We start from the raw sequence: 19,905 nt of genomic DNA on the forward strand, positions 1-19,905 counted from the left end.
GTCCATCAGCTCCCTCGTTCTCCTAACAGCCCTGTGACATCCATGCTATTTATTATCCCCATTTTACAGATAAGTAAACCTCTGAGGTTAAACCCAGGCAGCCACGCTCCCTAGCCTGTATCCTTAACCACTACCCTATATGTTTTTTTTTTTTTTTGAGACGGAGTTTCGCTCTTGTTACCCAGGCTGGAGTGCAATGGCGCGATCTCGGCTCACCGCAACCTCCGCCTCCTGGGTTCAGGCAATTCTCCTGCCTCAGCCTCCTGAGTAGCTGGGATTACAGGCACGCGCCACCATGCCCAGCTAATTTTTTTGTATTTTTAGTAGAGACGGGGTTTCACCATGTTGACCAGGTTGGTCTCGATCTCTCGACCTTGTGATCCACCCGCCTCGGCCTCCCAAAGTGCTGGGATTACAGGCTTGAGCCACCGCGCCCGGCCTACCCTATATGTTAATAACATAATGAATATATTGGCTGGGCGCAGTGGCTCACGCCTATAATCCCAACACTTTGGGAGGCGGGTGGATCACCTGAGGTCAGGAGTTTGAGACCAGCCTGGCCAACACAGTGAAACCCCATCTCTACTAATAATACAAAAATTAGCCGGGCATGGTAGTGCATGCCTGTAATCCCAGCTACTCAGGAGGCTATAGCAGGAGAATCGCTTGAACTCAGAGGCAGAGATTGCAGTGAGCGGAGATCATGCCATTACACTCCAGCCTGGGTGACAGAGCAACACTCTGTCTCAAAAAATAATAACAATAATTTAATGCATATGATAGTAGCTCACATAACAAGATCACAACAGACAAAACTCGTTGCAGCTAGTGTTTCCTGAGGCCTTGCTGGAGCCAGGCCAAGGTAACTGCTACACAATCCTTATCTGCGAGGCAGGAGAGCAAATGGAGATTCTGAAAGGCAGGGTCACGGAGGGTGGCAGAACCAGATCTGGACCTGGCTTGGCTGATAACAAATCTATTGGTGATGACTAATCCAGATTCTCTTCTCACCACACCCCTCCCTGCCAGACTGACTGCTCCGCTCTCTCCCGGGCTGATTTGCTGCCAGGCTCCATGCCCTCAGCCGGGAACTCTCCTGCTGCCCCCCCCTTTTTTTTCTGGCCTCGTTGTGTAGCTACTCAAGCTTCGGGTGTCAGCTCAGGAGTCATCTCTTCCAGGAAGCCCTCCCTGTCTCCACCCAACCTGAGACTAGGTGAGGCTTCTTCCAGTGATTTGCTTTCAAAATGACTTGTACTTTCTCACAGCACTCACTGACAATTAACCATATTGTCATTTAGTTCTGGCCCCTAACCTCTTATTCCCGGCCAGCCCCAGGTGTCAGGACCCTGTCCTCTCTGTACCACTCATGCCATGAGGTACCTCCCCTACATGCACAGCTTAAATCCTATCTCTAGGCTATCGACACCCAGCTTTTTGTTTTGTTCTTAGAGGCAGGGGCTCTGTCGCCCAGGCTGGAATGCAGTGACACGATTGTAGCTCACTGCAGCCTGTAACTCCTGGCCTCAAGGAATCCTCCTCCTGCCTCAACCTCCTGAATAGCTACTGCTACAGGCACAAGCTACCATGCCCGGCCAACACCCAAATTTCCTTTGTCTTTTTTCTTTTTTCTTTCTTTTTTTTTTTTTTTTTTGAGACAGAGTTTCGCTCTTGTTACGCAGGCTGGAGTGCAATGGCGCGATCTCGGCTCACCGCAACCTCCGCCTCCCGGGTTCAGGCAATTCTCCTGCCTCAGCCTCCTGAGTAGCTGGGATTACAGGCACGCGCCACCATGCCCAGCTAATTTTTTGTATTTTTAGTAGAGACGGGGTTTCACCGTGTTGACCAAGATGGTCTCGATCTCTTGACCTCGTGATCCACCCGCCTCGGCCTCCCAAAGTGCTGGGATCACAGGCTTGAGCCACGGCGCCCGGCCTGTCTTTTTTCTTTTTAAGTTATTTGTAGACATGAAGTCTTGCTGTGTTGCCCAGGCTGGTCTTGAACTCCTGAGTTCAAGTGATCCTCCCACCACGGCTTCCAAAAAGGCTAGGATTACAGGTGTAAGCCACTGCACCTGGTCCTAACCCCCAAATTTCTATCTCCAGCCCAGACACCTCCTGCAAACCCCAGGCTCCTACATCCTGCAACGTGTTCAAAGGATGGCAGATCTTAGAGGCATTTTAAGCTTTATACATCCTAAACTGAGCTTCCTGCCTTCCTCCAGAACCTGCTCGCTTGCCACCTTCCCCACCTAGATCAGTGGCAGCTCTGTCCTTCCAGTGACTAAGGCCAGACACCCAGGGTGGTCCTTTGCCTCTCTCCTTCACACCCACTCCAACCTGTGAGCAGATATTGGCTCCACCTACAGAACCTAAACTCTTCTCCTCCATTGCCCCCGCCTTGGCCCAGCATCCAGCCTCTCCCACCTGGTCACCCCAGCAGCCTCTCCCTGGCCTCCCTGCTCCCTTCTGTCTGCTCCCCTCATGGAGCCAGAGGGAGCCTGGGACCACCTGAGTGAGGTGAGGGCCCTGCTGGCTCAGAGCCCTACCCTGGCTGTGCCTCACTCCAGGACAGAGTCAGAAATTCTCACATCAGGGCTGGGCATGGTGGCTCATGCCTGTAACCCCAGCACTTTGGGAGTCTGAGGCAGGAGGATCCCTTGAGCCCAGGAGTTTTAGACCAGTCTGGGCAATATGGCATGACCCCATCTCTACAAAAAATACCAAAAACTAGCCAGGTGTGGTGGAATGTGCCTCTAGTCCCAGCTAATCAGGAGGCTAAGTTGGGAGGATTGCTTGAGCCCAGGAGATGGAGGTTGCAGTGAGCCTTGATTGCACCACTGCATTCCAGCCTGGGTGACAGAGCGAGACACTGTCTCAAAAAAAAAAAAAAAAAGTACTTAGCTGGGCACGGTGTCTCACACCTTTAATCCCAGCACTCTGGGAGGCCGAGGCCGCTGGATCACCTGCGGTCAGGAGTTCGAGACCAGCCTGGCCAACATGGTGAAACCCTGTCTCTACTAAAAATACAAAAATTAGCTGGGCATAGTAGCAGGCGCCTGTAATCTGAGCTACTGGGGAGGCTGAGGGAGGAGAATCGCTTGAACCTGGGAGGCGGATGTTGCAGTAAGCCAAAATTGTACCTTTGCACTCCAGCCTGGGCAACGAGAGTGAATGAAACTCTGTTACAAAAAAAAAAGGTTCTCAAGACAGCCACCAAGTCCCTAGTGATCTGTCCTGTCATCTCTCTACCCTCATCTCTTCCTCCTGGAGAAAGGGAGAAGCCCTCCTGGCAGGGTCACCTGCATGTTACCAGCTGAACACAAATTCAGCATGGAAGCCCTGCAAACACAGCAACATCCAAACAGCCTCTCTCAGGGAAGACGTGAAGACAGGAGGCCACCGCTCCATTACCAAGGCCCTTTGCAGCCCCAGGTCTGGGGAGCAGATCTTCCAAGTCTAAACATCTAGTGATCTCTGGAAGGTCCTCTTCAGTCTCTGCTCTCTTACCATTTATCACCTGCTCACATACTGCGTACTTTATTTTTTATTTTATTATTATTATTGAGACAAAGTTTCATTTTTGTTGCCCAGGCTGGAGTGCAATGGCACAGTCTTGGCTCACTGCAACCTCCACCTCCTGGTTCAAGCCATTTTCTTGCCTCAGCCTCCCAAGTAGCTGAGATTACAGGTGCCTGCCACCATGCCCTGCTAATTTTTTTTTTTTTTTTTTTTTTGTATTTTTAGAAGAGACAAGGTTTCACCATGTTGGCCATGCTGGTCTCGAACTCCTAACCTGAGGTAATCTGCCCACCTCAGCCTCCCAAAGTGCTGGGCTTGCCCCTGTGTACTCTACCTATTTATCCAGTTTCTGTCTCCTCCACTAGAATGTGAGCTTGCCACAGACCGGGATTTCTATCTGTCTCATCCACTGCTATATACTCACTCACAGGTATGTATCAAGTTCCTAGAAGAGTGGTTGGCACATGGTAGGTGCCTAGTAAACATTTGCTGAGTAAATGAATGAAATATTTTGTGTGTATTTTCTCATTGGATTTTCAGCACCAGCAGTGAGACAGTAGGGAAAGCATTACTAATGCCCTCTGCCATCTCCCAGGCTCTGCTGAACTCAGGGATAGTTATGTGACTTACTTTGACCAATAAAACATTAAGTAGAAGTGTTGGATATAGAACACTTTATTTATTTTTATTTTTATTTTTTTTGAGACGGAGTTTCGCTCTTGTCACCCAGGCTGGAGTGCAATGGCGCGATCTCGGCTCACCGCAACCTCCGCCTCCTGGGCTCAGGCAATTCTCCTGCCTCAGCCTCCTGAGTAGCTGGGATTACAGGCACGAGCCACCATGCCCAGCTAATTTTTTTGTATTTTTAGTAGAGACGGGGTTTCACCATGTTGACCAGGATGGTCTCGATCTCTTGACCTCGTGATCCACCCGCCTCGGCCTCCCAAAGTGCTGGGATTACAGGCTTGAGCCACCGCGCCCGGCCCTGGATATAGAACACTTTAAATGCTCCTTGTAGAAGCATTTAGAAACCAGTGCAACCACTGCACTCCAGCCAAATGGACAGAGCAAGACCCTGTGTTTGTGGCGGGGGTGGGGCGGGGGAAAGCAGTGCAGAATGCCCCATGCTCTGTGTACTCCACCTGGGCTGCACTGGGAGCTAGACAAACCCAGAGGTGCCACATGAAGGAAGAGGGCTGAGCCCTGGCATTGAGGACTTCTGCCGTCAACAGTCACCCAGACCCACAGCTGACTTTGTATGAGCAAGAAAATTCCAGCACTTTGGGAGGCCAAGGTGGGAGGATCACGAGGTCAGGAGATTGAGACCATCCTGGCTAACATGGTGAAACCCCATCTCTACTAAAAATACAAAAAAATTAGTTGGGTGTGGTGGTGCACGCCTATAATCCCAGCTACTTGAGAGGCTGAGGCATGAGAATCACTTGAACCCAGGAGGCAGAGGTTGCAGTGAGCTGAGATTGCGCCACTGAACTCCAGCCTGGCAACAGAGCAAAGTAAATCTGTACCAGCTGGGCGCAGTGGTTCACACCTGTAATCCCAGCACTTTGGGAGACTGAGGCGGAAGGTTCACCTGAGGCCAGGAGTTGGTGACCGGCCTGGCCAACATAATAACAAAAACATTATCTAAACCTCAGCCTCTTTTTTTTTTTTTTAAGACGCAGTCTCGAAGTTTCCTGGGCTGGAGTGCAATGGCAATCTCAGCTAACTGCAACCTCTGCCTCACAGGTTTAAGCAATTCTTCTCCTGCCTCAGCCTCCCAGGTAGCTGGAATTACAGGTGCCTGCCACCATGCCAGGCTGATTTTATTTTTAAATTAAAAGAGACAAAGTTTTGCTGTGTTGGCCAGGTTGGTCTCAAACTCCTGACCTCATGATCTGCCCGCCTAGGCCTCCCAAAGTGCTGGGATTACAGGCGTGAGCCACTGCACAGGGCCATTAGCATCTTAAAACAGCCATTTTCTTTTTCCTGCATTTTTGTAGACTAGGAATTTGGTGTGGTTTTTTTGTTGTTGTTTTTTTCTTGAGATGGAGTCTCGCTCTGTTGACCAGGCTGGAGTGCAGTGGCTTGATCTCAGCTCACTGCAACCTCCATCTCCCAGGTTCAAGCGATTCTCCTGCCTCAGCCTCCCGAGTAGCTGGGATTATAGGCATGAGCCACCACTCCTAGCTAATTTTGTATTTTTAGAAGAGACGGGGCTTCACTATGTTGGCCAGGCTGGTATTGAACTCCTGACCTCAAGTGATCCCCTACCTCAGCCTCCCAAAGTGCTGGGATTACAGGCATGAGCCACCACGCCTGGCTGAAAAACTTTTTTAAATACATGCAATTTTTTAAAAAAATATTTAAAATTCTAAATTTATTCCACCCCCACCAAGATGGAATCTCACTCTGTCACCCAGGCTGGAGTGCAGTGGCATGATCTCGGCTTACTGCAACCTTTATCTCCCAGGTTCAAGTGATGCTCTTGCCTCAGCCTCCTGAGTAGCTGGGGCTGCAGGTGTGCACCACCATGCCCCACTAATTTTTGTATTTTTAGTAGAGACGGGGTTTCACTATGTTTGCCAGGCTGATATTGAACTCCTGATCTCATGATCCACCCACCTTGGCCTCCCAAAGGGCTGGGATTACAGGAGTGAGCCATGGTGCCCAGCCTAAAATTCTAAATTTCTAATGTGGCTAATCTCTACAGATTTAACACTGATAAAAAGCTCTTTGAGGTCATCAATAACCTTCAAGAGTGTAAAGAAGTCCTAAGACACAAATGTTTAAGAGCCACTCACAGGCCAGGTGCAGTGGCTCACACCTGTAATCCCAGCACTTCAGGAGGCCAAGGTGGGAGGATCATTTGAAGTCAGGAGTTCAAGACCAACCTGACCAACATAATGGAACCCCCATCTGTATTAAAAATACAAAATCAGCTGGGCGTGGTGGCAAGCACCTGTAATCTCAGCTACTTGAGAGGCTGAGGCAGGAGAATTGCTACTGTGGGCCAAGATCATGCCACTGCACTCCAGCCTGGGCAACAGAGCAAGACTTGGTCTCAAAAACAAAACAAAACAAAACAAACGAACTGCTCATCTAAATGTCAGCTGTTATTGCAGGAACAGTACACTGAGGTGGAAAATTGCCTTTTGAGTTCAGTAACAAAGGAAGGGCTTTTGCAATTAAGAAAGAAAAATTGTTTTTGTGCAGCAGAGAGAGGGAGGAGGAGGAAGTAACAGAACACCAGACCTCTTTTCTGAACTTTGACTATGGTTTTATAATGGATGGATCAGGCTGGCAACACAATTGAAAAAAATTATCTGCTTGGCTAAACTTTAGTCATGCTTCCAAACCTTCTCCCTGGCCCATGTGTTTACTTGTTTGTTTATTTATTTATTGGAGACAGAGTTTCGCTCTTGTTGCCCAGGTTGGAGTGCAGTGGCGAAATTTTGGCTCACTGCAACCTCTGCCTCCTGTGTTCAAGCAATTCTCATGCGTCAGCCTCCCAAATAGGTGGGACAACAGGCATGCACCACCACGCCCAGCTAGTTTTTTTTTTTTTTTTTGAGACAGAGTTTCGCTCTTGTTTCCCAGGCTGGAGTGCAATGGCGCGGATCTCGGCTCACTGCAACCTCCGCCTCCTGGGTTCAGGCAATTCTCCTGTCTCAGCCTCCTGAGTAGCTGGGATCACAGGCATGCGCCACCATGCCCAGCTAATTTTTGTATTTTTAGTAGAGACGGGGTTTCACTATGTTGACCAGGATGGTCTCGATCTCTTGACCTCGTGATCCACCCGCCTCGGCCTCCCAAAGTGCTGGGATTACAGGCTTGAGCCACCACGCCCGGCCTAATTTTTTTATTTCTAGTAGAGACGGGGTTTCACCATGTTGGCCAGGCTGGTCTTGAATTCCTAACCGCAGGTGATCCACCTGCCTTGGCCTCCCAAAGTGCTGGGACTACAGGCATGAGCACCTCACCTGGCCTGCAGCACTTTTTTTTTTGAGATGGAATCTAGCTCTGTTGCCCAGGCTGGAGTGCAGTGGCAAGATCTCAGCTCACTGCAACCTCCGCCTCCTGGATTCAAGCAATTCTCCTGCCTCAGCTTCCCAAGTAGCTGAGACTACAGGCACATGCTGCTATGCCCAGCTAATTTTTTGTATTTTAGTAGACAGGGTTTCACCGTGTCGCCCATGTTGGTCTTGAACTCCTGAGCTCAGGCAATCTGTGCACCTCAGCCTCCCAAAGTGCTGGGATTACAGGCGTGAGCCACTGCGCTAAGCAGCATTCTAATAAAACTTCTTTTTTCAAACCTATGCTGATCTTGGTAAACTCTTCTTACTTTTTTTTTGAGACGAAGTCTCACTCTGTTGCCCAGGCTGGAGCACAGTGGCACAATCTCGGCTCACCGCAACCTCTGCCTCCCAGGTTCAGGCAATTCTTCTGCCTCAGGCTCCTGAGTAGCTGGGATTACAGGCACCTGCCACCATGCCCAGCTAATTTTTGTATTATTATTATTATTTTTTTGAGACGGAGTTTCACTCTTGTTACCCAGGCTGGAGTGCAATGGCACGATCTCGGCTCACCGCAACCTCCGCCTCCTGGGTTCAGGCAACTCTCCTGCCTCAGCCTCCTGAGTAGCTGGGATTACAGGCACGCGCCACCATGCTCAGCTAATTTTTTGTATTTTTAGTAGAGACAGAGTTTCACTATGTTGACCGGGATGGTCTTGATCTCTTGACCTCGTGATCCACCTGCCTCGGCCTCCCAAAGTGCTGGGATTACAGGCTTGAGCCACCACGCCCGGCCCATTTTTGTATTTTTAGTAAAGACGGGGTTCCACAATGTTGGTCAGGCTGGTCTCGAACTCCTGACCTCATGATCTGCCTGTCTCAGCCTCCCAAAGTGCTAGGATTACAGGGGTGAGCCACCGTGCCCAGCCTCTTCTTACTTTTAAAAATAAGTTCTTGGTGCCACAGAGAAAGACGAACACTCAGGAGAAAAGTTTCTCAACAAAGTTTACTTCTACAGAAGGGTGCTGCCCGCACCTGTAACCGTCGCGAGAGCACATCTAACAAAGGAGAGCAGGGTTTTTTACCCTAACGCAGTTCCTACTTCTGTCTTTCCCCCATTGGCTGGGGTTGGACTGCACAATCTAAGCACTATTTCAAATAAGGGCAGTTTACAGAACCAAGGATAAGGAAGTTAGATTTCTGAAGAGGAACTCATTCTAACAATTTTTCCCCTTTTGATTTTGTAATTCTTCCTCTTCAAATACTTTTACCAGGACATGGCTTTTCTTCTCTTCTTGCTGATTTGGAAGTAAAAGTTTACCTGAATAGGGTAGGGGAGAGCTTCGAGAGGTTTTGGAAAGAGCTGTTGCTATGAGCTTTCGAACTAATCCACGGACACAAGGCATCAAACAACACCCTATGAGAATGAGCACACCTACTACAACTGCAAGGGAAATGAGAATAGACGCCCCGAGTACTTTCCATTCGCCAAACCATCTCTCCATTAAACTAGTGAAAGGGTCGTCTATTCCAGAGTTTTTGTCTAGCTCATTGGATAAACCAGTTAGACCTTCTAGCGCTTTAGTTATGGTTCCGTTGGGGCCAGTATTATCAGGGATCAAAGAGCAACATTGGGTTCTAATCACGCTGACAGTAGAATGAGGGAAGAAGAAGAGACAATATAAGAAATATAAGGTTAGGTTTTTCTTAGCTTTAGTTTCAGGGGACTTGATCCTGGAACAAAACATGATTTTGAAGGTAGCAGCGTGTTCTTGATTCAGATATGATGAGTCCACCCTCCTTCTGTGGTTCGGCCTGTGGTCTCGGTAGTTAGAAGCACTAGATAGCGTCCCTCCCAAGCCGGTTGAGTTTTCCTCCTTCCAACTCTTAATGAGGACGTAAGTTCCAGGCTGGTACCGGTGCACTGGGAACTCCAGTGGTGGCGTCTGTGCTAAAAGACCTTTGGTCCTGAGGGAAGAGAAAATAGAAGACAGACCAAGTTTATAGTTTTTGAGAAACCAGTGTTTCATTTCAAATGTGGGAATGTCAGCAGTGGAGTGTAAATAAGGGAACCTACATAGCATCTCATAAGGAGACAGGCCAACATCTTTCCCAGCGGCAGTTCTGACCCTTGGTATTTCCATGTTATGTCTAGCACTTGGGCCAGTTTCTTAATGATGTGTGCAGTGAAATGGGTCCCATTATCTGAATCAATATTTCCTATCAATCCAAATTTGTGTATAACATTTTCAATTAATGCTTTAACTACATTATGAACAGTTGCACTTTAAAAGGGAAAAGCTTCCACCCGGTGAGTGAGGTGATCTGCTACCACTAATCAGTAATTTAGGCAACCGATTGGGAGCATTTTGGTGTAATCAATTTGGACACTTTGGAACGGTCTTAATCCTGGACTTCTTCCCCCAAGGGGTGGTTTTCTTAGGGTCTGCTTATTAGTCTGGGGAGAAAGACAAGGGGTTAGGTGAAAAATGGGCATTTCAGAGGAAATGGCAGCTTGCTTGGCTATTTGATCCGCAAGGTTATTCCCTCAACTTTCTTTCCTTTTTTTTTTTTTTTTTTTTTTTGAGACAGAGTCTTGCTTTGTCGCCAGGCTGGCGTGCAATGGGCAATCTTAGCTCACTACAACCTCCACCTCCCGAGTTCAAGCGATTCTCCTGCCTAGCCTCCTGAGAAGCTGAGATTACAGGTGTGTGCCACCATGCCTGGCTAATTTTTAAATTTTTAGTAGAGATGGGGTTTCACCATGTTGGCCAGGATGATCTCAAACTCCTGACCTCGTGATCCACCTGCCTCAGCCTCCCAAAGTGCTGAGATTACAGGCGTGAGTCACTGCACCCAGCCTTCCCTTATCTTTCAAAAAGAGAAAAAAAAAAGACCTTTCTGGCATCTGGGGACATAGACAATAGCTATTTCTTCTGGCAGCTGGAGGTTATCTAATACTTGGGTGATTAATTCTTTGTGGACAAGGTCTTGGCCTTTGCTATTAATGAGAGCTCATTCAGTCCACATTTTCCCAAAGGTATGGGCTATCCGAAGGCATATTTGGAATCAGTATCAATAGTCCCCTCCTGGTTTTGCAAGTACTTCAAAGCTTGATTCAATGCAAACAGTTCACACGCTTGGAAGGACCAATTATTGGGAAATCTTCCCGACTCTACTGCCAGAGCTTTGCCATTTTTTACCTATTATGTATTTTTCCTTCAACTACCCGGGAGGAACCATCTATAAACAGGTGTTGCCCTGTTTTGAAAGGAGTCTCTCTGAAATCGGATCTAACCTTTACATGATAATCAATGAAATCTCAACACTTATGCTCAGGTCCTTTTAGATTTGGGTTCCCTGTTAGGAAACCTGCTGGGTTGAGTGAACTGTCGGTGATTAGTGCTAAGCCATCCCTCTCTCATAAGATAGCTTCACACTTCAAAATTCCATCTCCCTACTTTCTGGTTTAAGATAGTTCTGACTTGATGGGCTGTGCTCACAGCGAAATTTCCCTCAAAGGTTAGCTTTCTGCTTTTTTCAGTTAACAAGGCAGTAGCTGCAATATATTGAATACATTTGGGCCACCCATAGGTTACTGGATCTAAAACTTTCTATACGAAGGCTACAGGTTGCTGATGGCCCCCATGTTCTTGGGTAAGTACCCCTAAAGCTACACCCTTGTTTACATTAACGAAAAGGTAAAATGGCTTTTCTAAGGAAGGCAGAGCTAGGTGTTTTTGTTCCTCAACCTGGTAGATTTCTTCAGAAGCCCACAAGAGAGGGTCAAGTTTTTCTTGGGTAAACTTTAGGTATAAAGGTTTTGTTTTTAGGGCATATGAGTCAATCCATAAGAGGCAATATCCAACTAATCCTAAAAATTCCTGAGTTCCTGCTTAGTCTTAGACAAAGATAAGGACACCACTCAACTCGCTCAAGCCCTATCCTTTGTCTGCCTTTACTTATCAAGTGTCCTTAGGTATTTAACTTCTGGCTCTAGGAACTGAAGCTTTCCCTTTGAGACCTGTAACCCTTTTCCTTGCAAATGATTAAGGAGACTGATAGAGAAGCCAGATACCTTTTCCACAGCCTCACCAGATACCAGCAAATCATCCACATGTTGGAGTAGGCATATGCATTTGGGGGTAGAAATTTGCTCTAGAACTTGCTCTAGGATTTGACCAAAAAGATTAGGTGAATCTGTGAACCTTTGAGGCAAGAGTGTCCATCAGTACTGTTGCTTCTGTCAGAATGGAGATCTTCCCATTCAAAGGCATGCCCAGAAGGCATCCTTGAAATCTATTACTGTGAACCATTGATGGTCATATGGAATTTTGTTGTGCATGGTTTAAGGGTTGGGGACAACAGAGCGGGTAATCTGAACTATTTGGCTGATAGCCTGGAGATCTTGCACTAGTTGGTATGACCCATCTGATTCCTTTACAGGCAGTATTGGGGAGTTAGAAGGAGACATGCAGGGTTCAAGCAGCCTGTCTTGAATGAGACCTTCAATTACAGGCTTTAAACCTATTCTACCTTCTAGGGGAATGGAATAGTGTTCCTTCTCACTATTTCCCCAGGGGTGTTTAACTTAATATGTATTGTAGAGACTTGGAGTCTTCCCCAATTTCCCTTCCTTGACCAGACATCAGGATGAATGTATTTTTCCTCTGCGGTGGTGAGTGGATTTAATGAGCTAGGGAATCTCTCTGGGCCAACATGTAGGCTGACACTTAGTTTTAGCATTAAGTCTCTTCCTAATAATTCCTGCTTCAGGGATAAACAAAAATTTAATGTGGGTTGATTGGTCTTTGTATTTGTAGGGTGCCAGCCCCCACACACTACCCATGGGTACTCCGAGTTTGGTGGCAACAAAGGAATGAGACAAAGACAGGTTAAAAGTGCATGAAGTGGGAACAGGGGGCCAATGCAAAAGGGAGGCTGCAACGGCCCAGGGCTCTGGTTTCTGCAGTATTTATTGAATACGATCACTTTGATTGATAGTGCAGATGGTGTGGTGAATTGGTGAAAGGGAAGCTGTGTGTCAAACATAAAATTAATAGCAGTGAAGCCGGGTGCGGTGGCTCAAGCCTGTAATCCCAGCACTTTGGGAGGCTGAGGCGGGTGGATCACAAGGTCAAGAGATCGAGACCATCCTGGTCAACACGGTGAAACCCCGTCTCTACTAAAAATACAAAAAATCAGCTGGGCATGGTGGCACATGCCTGTAATCCCAGCTACTCAGGAGGCTGAGGCAGGAGAATTGCCTGAACCCAGGAGGCGGAGGTTGCGGTGAGCCAAGATCGCGCCATTGCACTCCAGCCTGGGTAACAAGAGTGAAACTCCGTCTCAAAAAAAAAAAAAAAAAAAAAAAAAAAAAAAAATAATAGCAGTGAAGGTTTATGTGAGTTTCCTAAGAGTTATGCTTTAACTCTTATGCTTATTTTATAGGTAATTATCTATGTGCAGCCGGTGGGAATGGGCTTAACAAGGAGCCTACATATCTGGCTACATTCCAGGGCTTCAGAGGAATGTTATCTCTTTGAGCACTGTTTCAAATGTCAGAGCTTGGCCTGGGCGCAGTGGCTCAAGCCTCTAATCCCAGCACTTTGGGAGGCCGAAGCGGATGGATCACGAGGTCAAGAGATCGAGGCCATCCTGGTCAACAAGGTGAAACCCCGTCTCTACAAAAATACAAAAAATTAGCTGGGCATGGTGGCACGTGCCTGTGATCCCAGCTACTCAGGAGGCTGAGGCAGGAGAATTGCCTGAACCCAGGAGGCGGAGGTTGCGGTGAGCCAAGATTGCGCCATTGCACTCCAGCCTGGGTAACGAGCGAAACTCCGCCTCAAAAAAAAAAGAAAAAAAATGTCAGAGCTTGGGTCATTCTGTACATGGGAACATGCTGGCATAGAGAGGCCTTCCTCCCCAGAGGCCTCTGTGGCCTTCTGCTGTTTATTTTTCCTGATTTCCTTAATACATTACTTATAACCAGTTTATGTGGGCACACTGTAACCCCTTCCTTCATTGCTGTTTTCCCCCAGCAGTATCTGATCTCTATGCCTTCTAAAATTTTTGCTTTAAGTCCTTCTCCCTTTACCCCTGAGATAAACAGCTCATCTGAGGAGCAGGTGACACTAGGTGGAAGGGAACAAACAGAGGAGCCAGCTGCTCCAGAATCTATTAAAAAGGTTATAAGTTCACGTTTGGGTCCCACCTCTAAATTTATCAAGGGCTCTTGGTGGGACTCAATGTAAAAGAGACAGAAGGCCATGCGTGGAATGATCTCTTTCTTTTTCCCATTCGGGACATGTCCTCTTGAAATGACCTATTCTTCCACATTTAAAATATTTATTATTATTTGTTTTTTGAGATGGAGTTTCACTCTTGTTACCCAGGCTGGAGTGCAATGGCGCGATCTCGGCTCACCGCAACCTCCGCCTCCTGGGCTCAGGCAATTCTCCTGCCTCAGCCTCCTGAGTAGCTGGGATTACAGGCACGGGCCACCATGCCCAGGTAATTTTTTGTATTTTTAGTAGAGACGGGGTTTCACCATGTTGACCAGGATGGTCTCGATCTCTTGACCTCGTGATCCATCCGCCTCGGCCTCCCAAAATGCTGGGATTACAGGCGTGAGCCACTGCGCCTGGCCTAAAACATTTATTTTGTCCTTATTCACTTCCAGTTCTAGAGTTCTTGGCTTTGCCTCCCTGTGTCCCTTATACGGCCTGGCAAATGAGGGCTTGCATCCTTTCTAAGTTTTGTCTCCCTGGAGGCTTTGTCTAGGAGTGTAGGGGTCTCTGGGCAACGGGCCCCATCTTTTGGAGCTCCCTGTTGGAAGCTGGATAACAGTCTTTGCTTTTTGTTTTTGCTTTTCTTTATTTCTTCTTACATAAACTTTTTGAGCTTCTTTCTTTTTTTCTTTTTTTTTTTTTTGAGACGGAGTTTCGCCCTTGTTACCCAGGCTGGAGTGCAATGGCGCGATCTCAGCTCACCGCAACCTCCGCCTCCTGGGTTCAGGCAATTCTCCTGCCTCAGCCTCCTGAGTAGCTGGGATTACAGGCACGTGCCACCATGCCCAGCTAATTTTTTGCACTTTTAGTAGAGACGGGGTTTCACCATGTTGACCAGGATGGTCTCGATCTCTCGACCTCGTGATCCACCCGCCTCGGCCTCCCAAAGTGCTGGGATTACAGGCTTGAGCCACCGCGCCCGGCCTTTTTTTCTTTTTCTTTTTTTTTTTGAGAAGGAGTTTCGCTCTTGTTACCCAGGCTGGAGTGCAATGGCGCGATCTCGGCTCACCGCAACCTCCGCCTCCTGGGTTCAGGCAATTCTCCTGTCTCAGCCTCCTGAGTAGCTGGGATTACAGGCACGCGCCACCATGCCCAGCTAATTTTTTTGTATTTTTAGTAGAGATGGGGTTTCACCATGTTGACCAGGACGGTCTCGATCTCTTGACCTCGTGATCCACCCGCCTCGGCCTCCCAAAGTGCTGGGATTACAGGCTTGAGCCACCGTGCCAGCAAGCTTCTTTCAAAAGCTCTTCCATAGCTCAATCTTTCCAATTCTCTCTTTTGCAATTTCTTAGCAATGTCTGGCCAATTGTTTGTAACAAAATGTAGCTTTAATTCCTTGCCAAAGGGGGTTCTCTAAATCCAGGCCTGCATATTTTCTCACTTGCTCTTTTAGTCTATCTAAAAATGCCATAGGCCTTTCATCTTTTCTTTGTTGTATTTCAAATGCTCGAGAAAGGTTTTGAGTTTGGGCCACTGACTCTTGAATTCCTCTATCATTTCTCTAAGATCTTTCATAGTTTATCGGTGGGCTGCACTGTTATTATCCCATTGAGGGTCTTGGGCTGGGAATTTTTGGTCTGCTGCAGGAATGTTTTGGCCAGCAGGGTGTTCATGTTCACAGACTACACAGCGGCTTTCTGGGTCCTGCTCCTTTCTTCCCCTGAAAAGACGATGCCTAACAGACATGAACTCGGCCCAAGTATACAACTGGGGCCCTAAAAATTGATCAATCAGGTCTGCCACTCCATATGGGTCATCTAATAGTGGCTTGAGCTCCTTTTTAAAATTTCGAACTTCTGAGCTGGTTAAGGGGGCATTCATGAAGCAAGTGCCCCCTCCTCCTCCCAGGGACACCTCTCTTAAGGGGAAGAGAGTTAGAGCTGATTCCTTAGAGGTAGACGGGAAGGGGAAGTTCTAAATATCCTTTTTACAGTGCTCTACCTTGAGTTCCAAGTTTTCTTTGGGGAGGGCATTTAGGCACTTCCCAAGCAAAATAAAACAACAATATTTTATCATTTGCTGTTTTTTCTTGTGTTTAGTCTTCTCATTATCCTTCCAATAATTTAACATGAAACCTAGAAGACTATCAGGAGGAGTGTTATTGCAACTAGCTTTATCCTTCCAATTTCCTGCCTTACTTGGCGCATTGCCCATCTTGGAAGTTTGGTATGAGGCTCAATCCTCGTCTCAAGAGATTTCTTGCCTTTTTTCCCTAGAGGCCCCTTACTGGAGATTTTTTGCACGGAATCATGCGTCTCACTCGCACACTTTCAACCTCCAAGATATCCCGACCACCAAGGAAATACTTTGTCGCCCCCGAGACGTTTCTTACCTTCGTCCAGAGGATCCTTTCCGCCCGCGTTGCTGGAAGTCTGGGTTTATTCCTCACACTGGGGGAAGTCTCGATCCCCGTGCCCCTGGGGCCACTGCAACAAGGCAGTGGGACGGTCTCCTCACGAGATGATCAGGGACTTCTCCCCAGAGGAGAAAGGGAATCCCTAACAAGCCTCCGAATTGTTAGAAATAAGTTCTCGGTGCCGCAGAGACCGGCACTCCGGAGAAAAGTTATGCAAAGCAAACTTTACTGCTGCAGAATGCTGCTGCCCGAGCCTGCGAGAGTCGGAAGAGAAAGGGCACACCTAACGAAGGAGGGCTGGGGTCTTTCCCTCAAAGGCTGGGGTTGCGAAATCTAGGGCGATTCCGATTGGCTATTTGAGAAGGTATGGGTTGCAGCAGCGGGAAGGGGCAGTTTTCAGAACAAAGGACAAGGAAGTTAGATTTCTTTCTTTCTTTTGTTTTTTTTTTTTTTTGAAACGGAGTTTTGCTCTTGTTACCCAGGCTGGAGTGCAATGGCGCGATCTCGGCTCACCGCAACCTCCGCCTCCCGGGTTCAGGCAATTCTCCTGCCTCAGCCTCCTGAGTAGCTGGGATTACAGGCACGTGCCACCATGCCCAGCTAATGTTTTTGTATTTTTAGTAGAGACGGGGTTTCACCATGTTGACCAGGATGGTCTCGATCTTTTGACCTCGTGATCCACCCGCCTCGGCCTCCCAAAGTGCTGGGATTACAGGCTTGAGCCACCGCGCCCGGCCGGGAGTTACCGATTTGTGAAGAGGAATTAATTCTAATATTACCAACACTTTCGCTCCCGGGGCTCTGACACCTCGCCCAGCAAAAGGGATTTTTTCTTTTTTTAAATGGAAACGCCCTGTGCTTGAACAGGCTTGGGAGGGGATCGGGAGCCCGGGAGAGGGACCAGTCCAGATGCAGGAAAGCAGAAGGACAAAGAGGCCCAGCCAGCTCCAGCCACTAAGGAGCTTGACCGCCTGAGTTCACCGTGGCCAGAAAGTCAGCTCCGGCGCCTCTCCCGGGACGCTGGTTCCCGACTGGGATTACGCTCGGCCTGCTGTACAGAAGCCCGCGCCTTTTTTTTTTTTTAAATAGAAACGCCCTGTGCTTGAACAGGCTTGGGAGGGGACCGGGAGGAGCCAATACCTACGTCCCACCATCCCCCCGCAACGCCGGGAGGAGCGAGACCTCAGCTTCCAGCTTCGGGCAAGACCAGACTAAAACGGTCGCGCAGTTTTCTGGGAAATGCCGTTTCCGTTCCAGGCTGGAACTACCGCGTATGCTGCCCTAGAGACTACGTGTCCCGTAATGCACCAGGCGCGCAGCGTCTGAACGGTGCGCTGCTGCCCCCTTGTGAGAGCTGGGCGGTCATTACAGAGGCTAGAGACGCTAAGGTTCCGGGACCTGGGAGGTGAGCCCAAGTCCTGGGAACTCCTGGGAATTCCCTCCCAACCCCAAACTTTGCACAGGAAAGGTGGGGTGGGGACGGCCACGGTGAAAGATTTGCGGATAGGGCCCACTGTGAGGATTAAAGGATACCGGCCCCGTTAACTGTTGGCTGTATATAGTCTTTAGTAACGTGACACGCAACGCCATAAGTGTCTTGGTGTAGGCACTTTTTTTTTTTTTTTTTTTGAGATGGAGTCTCCCTCTGTCGCCCAGGCTGAAGTGCAGCGGCGCGATCTGGGTTCACTGCAGCCTCTGCCTCCCCGGTTCAAGCGATTCTTCTGCCTCAACCTCCGGAGTGGCTGAGATTACTACAGGAACTAGCTGCCACACCCCGCTAATTTTTGTATTTAGAGACAGGGTTTCACCATGTTGGCCAGGCTGGTCTCGAACCTGTGACCTCAAATGATCCAACCGCCTCAGCCTCCCAAAGTGCTAGGATTACAGGCATGAGCCTCAGCCCCCGTTTTTTTTTTTTTTTGTTTGTTTTGTTTTGTTTTTTTTAAAGACAGACTTTCAATCTGTCACCCAGGCTGGAGTGCAGTAGTGTGAACACAGCTCACTGCAGCTTTTTATCTTCCCAGGCTCAGGTGATCCTACCATCTCAGCCTCCCAAGTAGCTGGGTCTACAGGTATGCACCACAACACCCAGCTGTTTTTGTTTGTTTGTTTGTTTAAGACAGCGTTTTTGTCATGTTGCCCAGGCTGGTCTTGAACTCCTGAGTTTAAGTGGTCTGCCCTCCTAGGCCTCCCAAAGTGCTGGATTATAGGCATGAGCCCCCATCCCTGGTCTTTTATTTTTCTTTGCTTTTTTTTGAGACGGAGTCTCCCTCTGTTGCCAGGCTGGAGTGCAGTGACATGATCTCAGCTCACTGCAGTCTCCACCTCCGGAGTTCAAGCCATTTTCCTGCCTCAGCCTCCCAAATAGTTGGGATTACAGGCGTGCACCACCACAGCCAGGTAATTTTTGTATTTTTAGTAGAGACACGGCTTCACCATGTTGGCCAGGATGGTCTTGATCTCCTGACCTCATGATCCACCTGCCTCAGTCTCCAAAAGTGCTGGTATTATAGGCGTGAGCCACCACACAGGGCCTCTTTTCTTTTTTTTGGTTTTGAGACAGGGTCTTGCTCTGTCATCCAGGCTGGAGTACCTCATCCTAACTCACTGTAGTCTCCATCTTCTGGGCTCAAGTGATCCTCCAACCTCAGCCTCCCATGTAGCTAGGACTACAGACACGCGCCACCACACCTGCCTCGTTTTTTTGTATTTTTGGTAGAGACAAAGTTTCGCCATGTTGCCCAGGCTGGTCTCAAACTCCTGGGCTCAAGCAATCCGCTAGCTTAGCCTCCCAAAATGCTGGGATTACAGGCATAAGCCACCATGCCTGGCTGAGTTGTACATAGTTGTTGTTGTTGTTGTTGTTTTTGAGATAGGGTCTTGCTCTGTTGCCCAGGCTGGAGTGCAATGGCATAATCTCAGCTCACTGCAACCTCTGCCTCTCGGGTTCAAGCAATTCTCCTGCCTCAGCCTCCAGAGTAGCTGAGATTATAGGCACGCGTCACAACACCTGGCTAATTTTGTATTTTTAGTAGAGACGAGGTTTCTCCGTGTTGGTCAGGCTGGTCTCGAACTCCTAACCTCAGGTGATCCGTCCGCCTCAGCCTCCCAAAGTGCTGGGATTACAAGGCGTGAGCCACCACACCCGGTATGAATTGTACTTTTTTTTTTTTTTTTGAGACAGAGTTTCGCTCATTACCCAGGCTGGAGTGCAATGGCATGATCATGGCTCACCGCAACCTCCGCCTCCTGGGTTCAAGCAATTCTCCTGCCTCAGCCTCCTGCGTAGCTGGGACTACAGGCATGCACCACCATGCCCAGCTAATTTTTTGTATTTTTAGTAGAGACGGGGTTTCACCATGTTGACCAGGATGGTCTCGATCTCTCAACCTCGTGATCCACCCGCCTCGGCCTCCCAAAGTGCTGGGATTACAGGCTTGAGCCACCGTGCCCGGCCTATTTTAATTTTTTTAAACTTTTTTTTCAGTTAGCAATAATCACACCTCGGATAAACCTCATTGGCTACGATACTGCCACTGCGCAAAGCTTGTACAGTTTCTTTTTTTTTTTTTGAGACAGAGTCTCACTCTGTCACCAGGCACCAGGCTGGAGTACAGTGGTGTGACCTCGGCTTACTGCAACCTCCACCTCCCGGGTTCAAGCAATTCTTCTGCCTTAGCCTCCCCAGTAGCTGGGACTACAGGCACGCACCACCATGTTCA

General features: G+C 48.4%; 1 long non-coding RNA gene and 1 other non-coding gene across 2 annotated transcripts; both read right to left on the reverse strand.

Annotated features, from left to right (window-relative positions):
* Positions 1 to 8,518: 8,518 nt before the first annotated feature.
* Positions 8,519 to 17,394, reverse strand: LOC120362718 (uncharacterized). The gene is made up of 2 exons (XR_005578519.2): positions 16,160 to 17,394; positions 8,519 to 9,499 (listed from the first exon to the last, which is right to left on the reverse strand). It is a non-coding gene; the product is annotated as an uncharacterized LOC120362718 (long non-coding RNA).
* A 2,196-nt stretch (positions 17,395 to 19,590) lies between these two features.
* LOC120362939 (U4 spliceosomal RNA) lies at positions 19,591 to 19,731 on the reverse strand. Its single transcript, XR_005578723.1, has one exon. It is a non-coding gene; the product is annotated as a U4 spliceosomal RNA (small nuclear RNA).
* Between the last annotated feature and the right edge of the window lie 174 nt (positions 19,732 to 19,905).

The sequence above is a fragment of the Saimiri boliviensis genome, chromosome 14 (assembly GCF_048565385.1).
Source record: "Saimiri boliviensis isolate mSaiBol1 chromosome 14, mSaiBol1.pri, whole genome shotgun sequence".
Lineage (NCBI taxonomy): Eukaryota > Metazoa > Chordata > Mammalia > Primates > Cebidae > Saimiri > Saimiri boliviensis.